The sequence below is a fragment of the Rhinopithecus roxellana genome, chromosome 8, assembly GCF_007565055.1.
Source record: "Rhinopithecus roxellana isolate Shanxi Qingling chromosome 8, ASM756505v1, whole genome shotgun sequence".
NCBI lineage: Eukaryota > Metazoa > Chordata > Mammalia > Primates > Cercopithecidae > Rhinopithecus > Rhinopithecus roxellana.
Window position 1 is genome coordinate 127,666,382 of NC_044556.1, and position 13,875 is coordinate 127,680,256.

Sequence of the window (13,875 nt, forward strand, 5' to 3'; positions counted from 1 at the left end):
ATTAACTACGTCTACAAAATACTTTCACGAGAATATTCAGATTAGTATTTCAATAAGTGGTTGGGTACCATAGCCTAGCCAATTGACACATGAAATTAATTCATCAGAATCTCCAAAGACAAAAACATTGACTGTTTTCAAAAATATTTGTTGAATAATAAATAGATAATTATGAGATCACAAGATCAAAATCTGAAGGTATAAAATCACCTTAGAGACTATCTAGGTCAGAATTCTAAAGCTTCAGAGATTCTCCATGCTGCATCCCCCATACCATCTATACCTAAGGCTGGGGTGTAAACTAAGAAATGGTTTTCAACAAGCATGCTAGGGCCACCACAACTAATCCCACTGCCCTGCAAGCATCTCCAGATGATTTTGATGCAGTTGGTCCACAGGTCACAGTCTGAAAAACTCTGAGACCATCAGTTCATCAGCTACAATAATACTCTCTCCAGCATTCCAGACAATGGCTTTCCAACCCCTCTACGGACTGGGGTTCACTACCTACTCATGTAGTCCATTTTGTCTTCAATCAGATGACTATTAAAAAGTTATTTCATATACTGGGTCCAAATAGGACTTTCTGAACTTTCTGGCTATTGTTACTGGTTCTCTTCTGTGCAGCTCAGAGTATTTCACAGCCAATGACCTGAGCTACAAATGATTGAAAGGGCAACTTAGGTTCAGGTGATTCCTCAAAAGATTTGGTCCACATGACTGCTCACTTACCTGTAAAAGGGCCTAATGTAAACCAGCTATATTGTTGACTGTGCAAGGATGTGGAGTTGTCTGGAAATAGCCTTCATTGGCACTGACTGACTAGGAGAGCCTCAAGAATACCTTATAAAGCCCATGGTGGGGCAGTGAATCTGGGAACCTGACAAGAGAATAGGTTGCTATGGTTCTGCTTATTAGAGCGGACTCCTAGACCTAATGAAAATGCTAAATTATAAATCCAGAATAAGAACTGGAATAAAGTTATCTAGAATTACTAGAAACAGCAAAAGAAATTTGGGTGAAGACAATATTGGAGCTTTTCTACCTTAGCTGACAAGCTGGTAGACAGGGACACTTTGATACTCTAAGGATCTTATTTAATAATTCATGAATTCATTCATTTACTAAATATTAATTACATGCTTATTGTGTACCAGGCACTGTACTGGATACTGAGAAATGAGTGGTAAACACAACTAACATGGTCTCTACTCTCCTGGAATTAAAAGTCTAGTGAGGGATGATGTAAACTGTAAAGAAAATATTAAATGTAAGTATGTTATAAAATATTAAGTGTGTAATAAAAGAAACAAATGTTTGTATAAAGTGTCTGGGGGAGGCTTTTCTAAGGGGACAGAGCTTATATTAGATCTGAGGATGAACAGAAATTTACAGAGTACTCTAGACACAGCCCTACAGAACAGCATGTGTGAAGGCTGAGAGGCAGGAAAGGCCTTTGCACACACGAGAACCTGAAAAGATACCCATGTAGTGGGAGCATGAGTGTTCAAGATGAGGCTGCAGAGATCAACAAGACTCTGCCATCACAGTAAATACTTGAGGAGCAAATCATTAAAGGACAAAAAGCAGACCATGGCACAATTCAGTTCATGTTTAAGGCAATTGGTCTACCCATAGTTAGAGAATGAATAGAAAGGGGCAAGAATAGAAGTAAATCATTTAATAGGTAATTGCCCAAATGGCAAATATAGGTCATAAGAATTAGGGTAGTTGGGGGAGAATTTGAAAAAAGCACATTGATTCAAAATACAGTCTACACAGGAGTTTGACTTAGTATTTCCGTGAGGGAAGGAACAATGTGTGTTTTGCTTAGCAAACTTATCTTCAGTTCTTAGTACAGTTTTTGGTGTGTAAATAGCAATGTAGTTGCTCCTCATTATTTACAGATTCCATGTTTATGAATTTGATTATTCCCTAAAATTTATTTGCAACCCCAAAATCAATGCCTATGGCACTATTGCCATTGATTGCAGAAATGCACTTGCAAAAACAGGTGAAGAGTTTGAGTCATGGACGTTCCTAGTTGAGGTCAAACAAGAGCACATTCTGCCTTCTTGTTTCTAGTTGTCCTTTTTGCTGCCTCGTTAGTGCCATGTTTGGTCATATTTTTGTGCTTTGTGTCGGTGCTTTTGCTGTACAAAATGCCCCCCAGGCCTAGAGATGAAGCGCTATGTAGTGTTCCTAAGTGCAAGAAAGCTGTGGTGTGACTTACAGAGAAAATTTGTATGTTAGGTGAGCCTCCTTTCGGTATGAGCCAGTGCTGTCGGCTGTGAATTCAACATTAATGAATCAACTATATATACACATATATATTCAAGGTGTTTTTAAACAGAAACACACCTAAAATGTATTGGTCAGTTGATGAAAACATTGTAACCAGAGGTTCGAAGGCACCTAACCCTGTGTTTTCTCTAAGAGCAATGGTTCAGTATTTGCTAAATCAGTATTCACAGTGACTTTATAGGACATAATTGCCACACACAATGAGCATCAACTCTAACTGCTAATTGAAAAAAAATGAATGAATTAAAGTGATAGATGTGGCAGATTTTATCAATGAACTGAGGGCTTTAGACTTGAGCAACTGCATTGATGGTGCCATCATCTATGGAGACAGGGTATTCTGGGAAAGAAACAGGTTTGGGAGGAAAAGAGAAAATGTTATTTTTACATGTTTCTTTAGAGATGCCTATGAGATTTTCAAGTAGAGATGTCAAGTAGCCAGTTAGATATATATGAGTCTGAATCTCAAAGGAGATTTCTGGACTTGAGACATAAATTGGTAAGTCATCAGCATACAGATGGTGCTTAAAGCCACAGGGGATAGAGGAGGTCACCTAGGAAATATGCGTAGGGAGAGATGAGAAGAGGACCCAGAACTAAGCCCTAGAGCACACCCGCACTCAGAGATCCTGCACAGAGGACCCAGCAAAGAGACTGCAGGTGAGAAGAGGACAGCCAGGAAATGTGTGGAGTCACAGAAGCCAAGGGAGGCCTATGCTGAGAAAAATACCCATCAGCCTTAGAAAATGGGGCTGAGAGACTATGGAAGATAAGGCTGAAAGTTGCTCTTGGATGGTGCAATGAAACTGTCAGTGACCTTGGGCTACTACTTTTAGGGCAAAAGAGTGGACTAAGTAATGAATGAGAAGATGAGAAAATAAAAGCAGCACAATTTGACAACTTCTAGAAGAAGTTTTATGTTGAAGGGTAGCAGAGAATTGAGGCACTGGCTGGAGAGAGACAACGAGTCATGAGAAGGTTTTGCTTTTTTATTTTAACTTGGAAAATACTACCACATTCATTCAAACTGTGAGGAATAATGCAGTAAGAAAGGGGGAGATTAATGATGAAGAGTGGAGAACATTGGAGACTTTACAGTAGCAAGAATGGAATCCTGGACATGCTTGAAGGAACTAGTCTTTGTTAAGAGGAGAGACAACCACAGTTGAATTCATGTGTGCTCATGTACACACACACACACACACACACACACACACACACACACACACACTGTATCTCTGCAACTGATAACATAAGCTAAGTGTAAGACTCTCCACGTATTCCTATTGCCTTCTTGATTTTAACCAAAGTTCCAACAGGTACAGATATTTTTGAAACTTGTTTCTCATCTTCCTACAGTTGCATTTTTTTTCTCATGTTTCAATCTTCAGACTTTTGCCCTTGATTTTGTATGTAGCTGCCTTTCTGGGGTTCTTCTAAGTCTCTTTCTGACTCTCAACTCTTTCTAGAGACTTATCTTCTGTTTCCTTCTCCCAGGCTTCTAAAGATGTGAGTCATGTCTTTTTTCCACCAGAGGTGCTGCCTGAGGCTAGAAAACTGGTCTGGGATAGCTCCAGTCCTCCTGCCTCACTGCCCCTAAAAGGCAAAGTCCCCTGGGCAGCCATGACCCCCAGGAAGTGCAAGGCTCAGCATAGCAAGGGCTACAGTTTCATTAGAAACTGTTTCTGGCACTTTTATGCTCATCAATTTTCGTTGATGTTCAGAATTTTTTTGTGGCATGACTGTGCTAACATTTTTAGGTTTCCATAGCCCAAGGATATCCTCTCTTGATCTACCACAGCACATGACAACCATAGACCTGCTGTGTGCTCTGCTAGCCATTTTAAACACACTGTCTCATTTATTCTTCATAACACCCTGTGAAGCAGGTATCACTCTCATTTTATGGATTAGGAAAGTGAGACTCAGGAGTTACATAGCTAATAAGCCAGGAGACCCAGATTTGGACTCATGTAAAACTCCAAAACCTAAAACCTTTCCCTTTTTGCCAGGCTGCAAAGTGGCAGCAGAGTTCACTTGTCGCATCCTTTCGGCCGCCACTTAATTCCACGTATGTTCCAGCTCCCCAAATCTACAGAGACCGCCTTGGAGAAAAATACCAATTCAGATCAACTCATGTCCCACCTAGTTCAATGCCTGACGCAGTAAATGACTGCCTGTGACCCCCACTGGAGGCCCTGGTTGTACTTCTGCTATCTGAGAAACCATGGCACACTGCTACTTTAGCCTCCTGTTCAATCTGAGTAACAGAAATAAGAGGAAGGTAGAACTTTTTTTTAAGTCTCCGGCAAATTCTTTGGCGGTGAAAACTGATGTTATAGAAGAGGCCCAGTCTAAGTGAAAATGAGTAATTATGAGCTTCAGAGCAAGGAAGATATAACACAACCATGATTGGACAGGGAGCTGCTGTGGATTAGAACACACCCTGCTCAAGCATACATGCAGGTGGTAGACAGGGATGTCCTGCTGCTCTAGATGCTAAAAAAAAAAAAAAAAAAAAAAAAAAAAAAAAAAAAAAGACCAGCAGAACCCAAGGCACCAAGAGAAGGAAGACAGCCTTACACAAAGGAGAGAAGCAGAAGAGAGCTCTGGAGTAAGACAGGGATCCTGAGAGTGAACTGGGGTGTCCACGAGGGTGCCCAGCTTGCTGGCGGTGTGAGCCAGGATGAAGCAGCAGCCAGATACAAGATAAAGGAAATAAGAGGAAGGAAATATACAGAAGCAGACTAAGAAGGGGTGATAACAAATATTAAAGCAGGTACCAATCTTATTCTACTGATAACTTTTTTTTAGTCGGGAATACAGAGCTAGGTTGCTATGAATCAATTTATACTTTATGCTATTGTAATAAAGAGGGCTCTGACATTTTTAAGCAGATGTGATTTGATTATGTGCTAATATCTGTCCAATTAATAGCATTATTCAGACTGTCTCCAAAGTGCATCAAAACAACTAGTTAAAAAGGAAGAATGAAGTCAAATCCATTTTTGGCATCAGGTGTATATGATTGGGAGATACCTGGAAACACAAGTTCATAACCTCTTTGTGACATTCGAACCAAATTGTGTGTGTCGGCACAGTCCCCAAACAATGTGACAGCCAGCTCAGGTTTTCAAATTCAGTTTCTCCCAGACCCTTCATCCTCCACAGAGGCAAAAGAAGATTTGGTGGTAAGGTTTGTCTAATTATTGCCAAAAAATGTGGGAGTAAAAACCCACACCTCAACCCAAATGCTTCATCGCCCTTTCAAACAAGTTTTCGGAACAAATAATCTTATAATGTGCAGCTGTGCAAGGCAGAGGGGGTGAGAGCAATACAAAACTCACAAAACCATGGGCTGGGTGTGTGCACTGCACATATGCACACATATGGGTGATGCGTTGAACAAGCATGTACACAGAGCACACAGCATGTCAGGGCACAACTGCTAATGCAGGGTTTGGGGAAGAAGTTAAATCTAACCCTAGGAAATGGAACGTTTAAAATTTAGTTTCTTGATATAATTGTTAATGAAATCACATGTGCCACAGCAAGATCATTACCATAACTATTACTATTAATATTAATAATAAAAACTAGTATTTGCATAACACTACATAAGTTACATCACTGAGCTTTGAAAAGGATATTGATAACATTTTGAACAAATAACCAAGGGACAGGGAACAAAAAGAACAAGGCTTTATATCAGGGGCTCCCAGGATTTCTGGCACCAAGGACCTCCTTTATTCTTTTTCCTCTAAGGTTTCCTACTTTTAATGTTTTTGTCTCATTGACAACCTTTATTAAAGAATTTTCCATTTCCCTATCTTTATTCATCAAAGAACAATCAGTATGCAATAATCCGCATTACCTCACTGAGCTAATATAATTCCACGAACTTGGTGTTTGAGTTACCCTCTGAAGCCTTATTATCAGTAAATCCATTTCAGTTTTTAGATATACAGAACATTTCTTTAAGGTCTCCTCTACCTCCTTAAAGGACTTCTAGGAGTCCTAGGGCCCTGGGCAAGAAAGCACTAATTGAAATCTCAAATAATATTTTGTTCATTTGTTTGTTTTTGTTTTTGAGATGGAGTCTCACTCTGTTGCCCAGGCTGGAGAGCAGTGGTGCCATCTTGGCTCACTGCAACCTCCGCTTCCTGGGTTCAAGTGATTCTCCTGCCTCAGCCTCCCAAGTAGCTGGGATTACAGGTGTGCACCACCATGTCCAGCTGATTTTTGTATTTTTAGGAGAGATGGGGTTTCACCATGTTGCCCAGGCTGGTCTCGAACTCTGACCTCAAGTACCTGGCCCGCCTCGGCCTCCCAGTCAAATAGTGTTTTTTTCTTTTCCATTATTTTTAAATTCAGTATGTGCTAATAAAGGAAGAGTATTTAAAATTTTTTAAGAGAATTTGGAAGTCTCTTTAGTCAGCCATCACAAAGCAATTATTCGAGGGCGCACACGCACAAGAAGGCAGGCAAACAACTAACAACTGCCAACACCATTGCCTTACCAGAAACACATTCTGTGAGCATGGCAAAGCCACCGCGAGGGGTATCCAGAAGAGTGTGTGTGATGGCTCTGATGTCAATGTGCCTGGTGTCCCATCCTGGCTGTCACTTGTTAGCTAAATGCATGAAAAAGAATCTAAACTTATTGGTGCCTCAATTTTTTTCATCTGAAACATAGGATCATAATAGGCTGACTTGTTTAGAGCTATGTAGGATTTCTATGAGTATATATACATAAAGAGCTTAGCACAGTGCCTGGCATATGACAAGTGAGCAATACATTTTAGCATCATAAGTACCTAATTGCAGGACTTGTGGTTGGTTCCTAACCTTTTTCAAGCCCATAAAAAGAAAATCTACACATCCATGAAATCTGTTTTTGTTGAATCTCTTATTGCCAAAATTGTTAGAACGTGCATAGCTGCTTTGATCAAATCTGAAGTAGCATGCATAGAAGTTAAGGATGAAGGCTACGAAGGCAGAATTCCCTCGGTTCAAGAAACTTCTCTAGTTTTTACCAGCTAAGAAGAGCTGGATATAACCTTGGGTTTATTAGTCAAGCCCTTTAACCATCAGTTTCCCCATTGATAAATGGGAATCATAACTAGCTCCTGGAGCAATGGAGGTTTAATGAGATCATATATATAAAGTTATTAAGCACTTTATATAGTACACCCCCTCCCTCCAAAACATTACTATCATTATTACTATCTGTTAACACATGAAAGTAATAGTTGCTGAATCTTGTCCCTAGTGCAAAATACAACATTTTGAAATCCAAATACGTTTTCATTTACTAAGGCAAAGCACTTAGATAAACCGACTTTGGAAATGGAAAGCTAAAAAAAAATTGCTAGATAATTTGTTCATCTGTCTTTTCCCCTTGCACACATTAACTATGGCTTGATCTTGAACTATGTCAATACGCATCAACGGGGTCAACAGTTTTAACTAATCTGCATAGTTATTTCACTGGTTGCTTCAGTTAAAGGACTGATTAGTAATCAATTAGTAGTAGCTGGTCAATTTAGTCAAAAGCATCAAACCAGTTCCCCCCGCCCCTAATGTTTCTGTTATGTCCTAGGTCCTGCTAGAAGCCTACGGAGAGACGAAATTCATTGCAAAGTTGATCATCCACCCCCTTGCTACAGAGCTATTCCTAAGACTGTTCAGGTAGCTCACATGTCCAGTCCCTCCCCAGATTCCCTTCCACCAAATTAAAATCTCTCCAAGTCAGAACTGACAGGGAGGGCCTTTTCCGTTCTTTAACCCAAAGCCTTGCTTCATGTTTCTATGGGAAAAACCAAACTCTACCTAAACAATAAAAAGTGGGAAAGTTTCCCCAGGCAGACTGCCTCTTCCGCACCTTGATTAGCCGAGCAAAATGTAGACATAAAATGCAATTGCTTTTTTTTCCCAGATGCTAAAAATGTCAGCCTTGATTTACCCCAACACTCTGACTGACTCACGGCAGACATAAATCCTTCACGCCCAATGCAATCATTTTTTGACCTGTTCAGCGGTGGAGAGAGGGAGGGCTTCACATTTATCTTCCTGGTGCCAGCACTGTGATCCCAATAACTCTTCCTTCATCTGCCCCTTATAAGGAGCAAGAGCCAGAGGAGTAAAGGCAAAAAGGTGCATGTTCATTATATTTTTTCTGAGACATGATGCAACAAGGGTTATGTTTTAAGTGATTGAGAAGGAAGGAGAAGAGAAGAATAAAAAGTAGTTTTATAGATCTACTCCCTCTCACCTGAAACACAACCTCACTTTGTCTCTGCTTCATCCATGATTAGGAAAATGCAGAAGTACCTTCCATTTGGGAAACAGCTGTCTTTCTACTATAAGGAGAAACCTAGTGCCTTTCTGCCTGGTACTGTCCCAGCATGGCACACGTGATATTCCTGGGATTGATAGCAGAGTCATGATAATAGCCACTGCTGGAGGATGAACCAACACAGCCAAGTGGTCCATTGGTTTGGAAGTGTAGCCTCCAGAACTTTGGCATGTGAAGCACAATCCATTGAACAAACAGCTACCAGTTGGTTAACAGGAAAGACACAGGGTCTGACCTTGCATCTGCCCCTTACTGAGAGCTGCTTTGGACCAATCATTTCTTTCTCCATAATTAGGTCCCTGAATCTTTAAAACGGGGGCATGCATGTCTGTCCTTTACCTCTTCCTTCATAAGGACCTTGTATTTTTTTAAATGCCTTGAGCTCTTCTGAAGCAGAGAGAGGTGCACATTTATAGTGCTCTTTTTCCTGGTCTCCATGGTTATGAATCAGAAAAATGATGCCCATTTGTCTCCATAAGAAATGGTCTTTTCTCTTCCAAATTCACAAGGTGTGCAGAAGAGCCACTTCAACCTCCCACAGTGGCAGTGTGGCATTCTCCCTTCAGCCACTTGTCCATACCTCTCCCCGAGGATACCATGGCCACAAGTCCCTTTCCAAGGTCCCACTTCTCTTTATTCCTGTCCCTTGCAAATGAAGTTTTTTGATCATCTTCCACTTGCATTATGTTTCTAGATTAGAAGTTTCTTAATGGTACAGAGTGTATTCCTGTGACTGGCATATACTAGGTATGCAATATTTAGTTAATCAAATGGGCTTTTGTCTTCCTGCAGCCTCAGTCATCTCACCCTTGGCAAAACAATCTTTCTGGAGCCAAATACTTCAGGGAACTCCCTTGGCACATAGCTTCCTGTATATCCTCACTTTCTTCTGGCTGTTCTCTTCCAACCTACAAGGATGTAAGGTGAATTTGACCACTGGAGAAGGGCAGAAACAGATCCCTCCTATCTCTCCATGACCTCCTCAGCAAGCAGGCCATGTCCTCCAGCCCACTCACCGCCCCACTGCCTGCTTCTACCTGCCCATGCATACTCCAGGAGAACAGTGCCTGTTTGTGGTCTCTTGGCTCTCTGGAATGTGGAGTGCTCTCAGAGTTGAGAGGGGAAGCCACTGGCATGCCATGAGCAGGACTGCCTTGGAGCCAACTCACAGCTGAGCTTCCTACCTGGTCTTCCAGGGAAGGTGGAGCTTCAAGAAGCTTGACCTCTTCATAGCACCAGGGTAAAGGGCAGTTAAGTGTTTGGGCATCAAAATAGGCATAGGCATTGTGTGAGTTGTTGTGTATCCCCAGACCAATGTGACAATAGACACAAATTATCCCTAAGGTTGGGAAAGGTGATAGAGACTCATCAATTTCAAGCATATCTCTATGGTTGGGGGTAGCCCTAACCAAAGACCCCTGCCTCATGTAGAGTGGGTTAGAAAGCCCATTAGCAGCTCTGTAGGCTTTAGCTCAAAGAACACCCCCATCCAAGCTCCATTCTGCACATCGAAGAGAAAAGGAAAAAACTTAACACCAGCACTTTAAACATTATGGGAACTGTGTGATATGCTCTGCTAGCCAGCCTCTGGCCTTGGAATCCATACATTATTTAATGAGAAGGAAGACATACCTTAAATGAGCCATAACAATTGCTTAAGGAAGATGGGAGTAGGGGGAGAGGAAGGATTGTGTGTGTATTTTTTTAATTTCTCAGACCATGCCCGTTAGTTTTGTTTCTTATTTAGGATACAGCATTAATCATGCTAATATTTTACAGCGGGGCTTCACTCTTTAGTCATTACTTTAATCAAACCCATCAGCGAACGAAGGAACACGTTACCAGGTGGGAATAACTGCTACCGCTCGCTGTTAATTACTTTGCATTTTACAGCAATCAGCAGCAAGGGCTGAGATCATAATAAATTCATGACTTATGGGCCCATAAAATCATTACCGTAGGAAAATATGTTTTACCGGGGATTCGATGGGCTGCTGCTCAGACAGAGATTTCTTGAAGGAAATGACACCCATGAAATTAAACTGATCCTTGCAGTCAGCAGAAATGTAAATGTACAAAGAGAGCAAAATTTTACCATGGGAGAAAGGGGCTAGCAGGTGCGGGACTGGGTGCTGGCTGAGTGTGGAGGGGGCGGGGCCACGGGAGGGGCGGGGCCAATAAGTACTGCGGGGAAGAGGATGCGGAAGGAGGAGGCTCCCAGGCAGGAAAAACCTTTAGAGAGAGCAGGAAGGAAAGAGACTCAGTGGCCTGTGCGTGATTCAGAGGTCCAGACGTCTGGGAGAGCAGTCGTTTTACTATATCATAGTCTCTAACCTCTCCCAGCTTTAGTTATTTCAGCCAGCTTTTTCCCACTGCCTTGGGTACTGTGACTTAGGTGGTCTCAGAGGCCCTGAGGATGGTGATGTTAAAGGCACAGGGACAAGTCCACAAATCAGCCCTGCCAGAGTCCAAGAATGGAGGGAGGTTCACTCCTGTGTTTTCCCCACTGTCTTCAAGCAACCTAACTAGACTTGTTGATGGATAGCTGCACTTCCTCACTGAGGCAACCCTGCCCCTGGCTTCCAATGCCCACTGCCACCCCACACACATCCCCAGCCTCCTTGTGTAGGTCTCTGTGTCAAAGGCCATCTCTGGTCTATGGGAAATGCTCTCCAAGGAGAATAATTAAAACCCTGGTGTTTGTTTTATTGGGAGGTTTCTCTACCTTCAAATTTCTCCTGGGATGCATTCATGCCATTTGTTTAGAAGCAACTGCTTCCTTTTCCATTGCTTCTTCCAATTGCACTAGACAAACACAGGCCCTTATCTGGTGTTATTTAAGCATGAAATTATAACAGATCCTTTTAAATGCTAAAGCACTAAAAATAAGTCCTTTTATCAAGACACACCACGTCTAGATATAGTAGCTCATTAATTTCTGTAAATCAGACAAGATGAAATTCAAACAAAATCCAAGAGCTTCCAGTGAAGGAGCACTCATTCTTTCTGAGATGATCACCATCCTTGTTCACCATGATCATTATCGTTCACATTTCTAGGGGGTAGCGGGGGTTGTCCTCTCAACTTGGAAGACCATCCCAGCTGAGAGGAATCAGTGTCACCAGAAGGACCACAAGGAGTCAAATATGAGTTGGAATCCTACTTTTACCACTTCCTAGTGGTGGGTCTTAGGGAATTTATTTAATATCCTGGACCTCAGTTATATATTCTGTAAAACAGAGAAAATTATACCTACCTTTAAATAAAGAATTGCTGTGGAAATGAAATGAGCTTACTATGCACATGTAGCACCAAATAAAACACTAAGCAGGCCTTCTGATAAAGTTGATTCACTTCTTTGAAATTCTCTCCTGCACCCCACCCCAAGTTCAGGCAAGGCAAAATAGCCAGCCTCCTGAAGGAAGTCAGAGAGACTGGGGAGCTGGTTAGCACGAGTTGGCCCCTGAGAACCTTGCACAGCAGCAGCCAGTTACAAGAGATGATGAACGAATGGTGTGGGGTGTTTGGCCACATTCCCACCTGTCACTGTGACTTTCAGGAATATGTACGGCCCTTCTCAGTTCTTGAGAGATTCTGAGCTTCATATAAGCCTAATTTGCTCCAGAAGCAACAGGCAGGGACAGAAGGCACCAGCCTCACTGGGATCACCAGGTTGTGATGTCTAATTTTTCCCATTATGGTCTCTTTCTCTTGCATTCACTTTTTTGAAACTGTTGGTAATAAACAGAAAGAAGGAGCCCCCTTGTCAGTGTTTGCCCCATCATCCTCCCTCCTCCAACAAAGGTATGGCCCCAGACATCATCTCACCACAGCGGCAGTACTGGCAGCAAAGTTTAGCAAGGGAGCCTGCTCTCCATAAACTATTAACTGCTTTCACTGTCAATAAAAGCAAAACTGACCCACCTCCCTTGCCTGGTTTCTTCCCCCAGCCCCCAACCCAGTTCACTACCTCAGCACTAGGGCAAGAGAAATAGCTGAGGAGCTCTGAACAAAATTAATTATTTTTAAGCAAGAAACCAAGAAATGCAATAACCCACCAACTTTTCATCTCTCAGGAGAACAGAGTTTTAATATCATTTTGGATCACAAGTGAAATAAGTTAGATGGATGCTGACATTTTAGCCATGTATATGTTCTTGATAAGTTGTATAAGCAAGCCCCTTACAATGGGATGAAATAAAATGAGGGGAGATTTAAGGGTATATGGGGTTTTTCCCTCATTTAAAATTTCTGAAGCCATGTTGGAGCAGTGGAAAGCAGAAAAATACCAGAGTCAGCATAGACAGGTTTGAATCCCAGCTCTGTCATGTATGAGTTCCTTGACTTTGGGCGAGTGCCTTAACCCCCCTGATCCTCAGTTTCCCCATCTGAATTATTGAGATTATGCATCTACCTTTCAAGGTTGTTGTAAAAGATAAAATAATTAATGTTTATTTATAAAACATCTGTAACAGGGTAATATAGTCAACAAATGGTTGTGGGTATTACTAGATTAGCACCTCGTTCCTGAAAAACCTCCAAGGAGCTATTGTAATGAGAATGAGGATTCTAACCCTTGTGATAAAACCCCAAAACACGTTGTGCTACAAAACCCAATACACAGTGCCAGAACACATATATCAGTTAGAATCCTTTGGCAACAAGTAGAATACACTTATTCTAGACAACTTCCATGGAAAATGATTGTTAAAATGAATAACATGTAGCTTAGTCACTCAATTTTACATCTCAACTATCATTAGATGTCATTAGGAGGGATTTGAAACGTATATCTTACCTTACCATTGTTAAGTGGGTAAAGGAAGATTCAAATCCAAGAGAAAGACTAATTTAAGCTCCATGTCTGAAGACACTTATGCTTTAAATATATCAAAACATCTGTACTCCCCAAAAATGTTTATTCATAATACTTAAATAATAGCATAGACTAATTATTCTTCAGATGTCATACATATATGCCAGTTTCTGTTTTCTATGTGATGTAACATTTTATAGGAGATCAGTAAATACATAGGCTAATACTAATTTTTAACAGAAAAAAACTTTGTTATTGGTATTAATTTTGGATGATAGTAATTTTTTATTTGAAATAGGAAAGATAAATAATGTTAGCAGCACCTCTTAGGTGTCCTGCACTGTTCTAGGCATTTACACACCTTATCAAAATTGGTTCTAGCAACAACTTACAAGGT

General features: G+C 41.3%; 1 long non-coding RNA gene across 1 annotated transcript; it reads left to right on the plus strand.

The window, feature by feature from the left end:
* Positions 1-220: 220 nt before the first annotated feature.
* LOC104672019 lies at positions 221-10,005 on the plus strand. The gene is made up of 4 exons (XR_749349.1): positions 221-1,061; positions 1,158-1,270; positions 8,622-8,790; positions 9,455-10,005. It is a non-coding gene; the product is annotated as an uncharacterized LOC104672019 (long non-coding RNA).
* Positions 10,006-13,875: the final 3,870 nt, after the last annotated feature.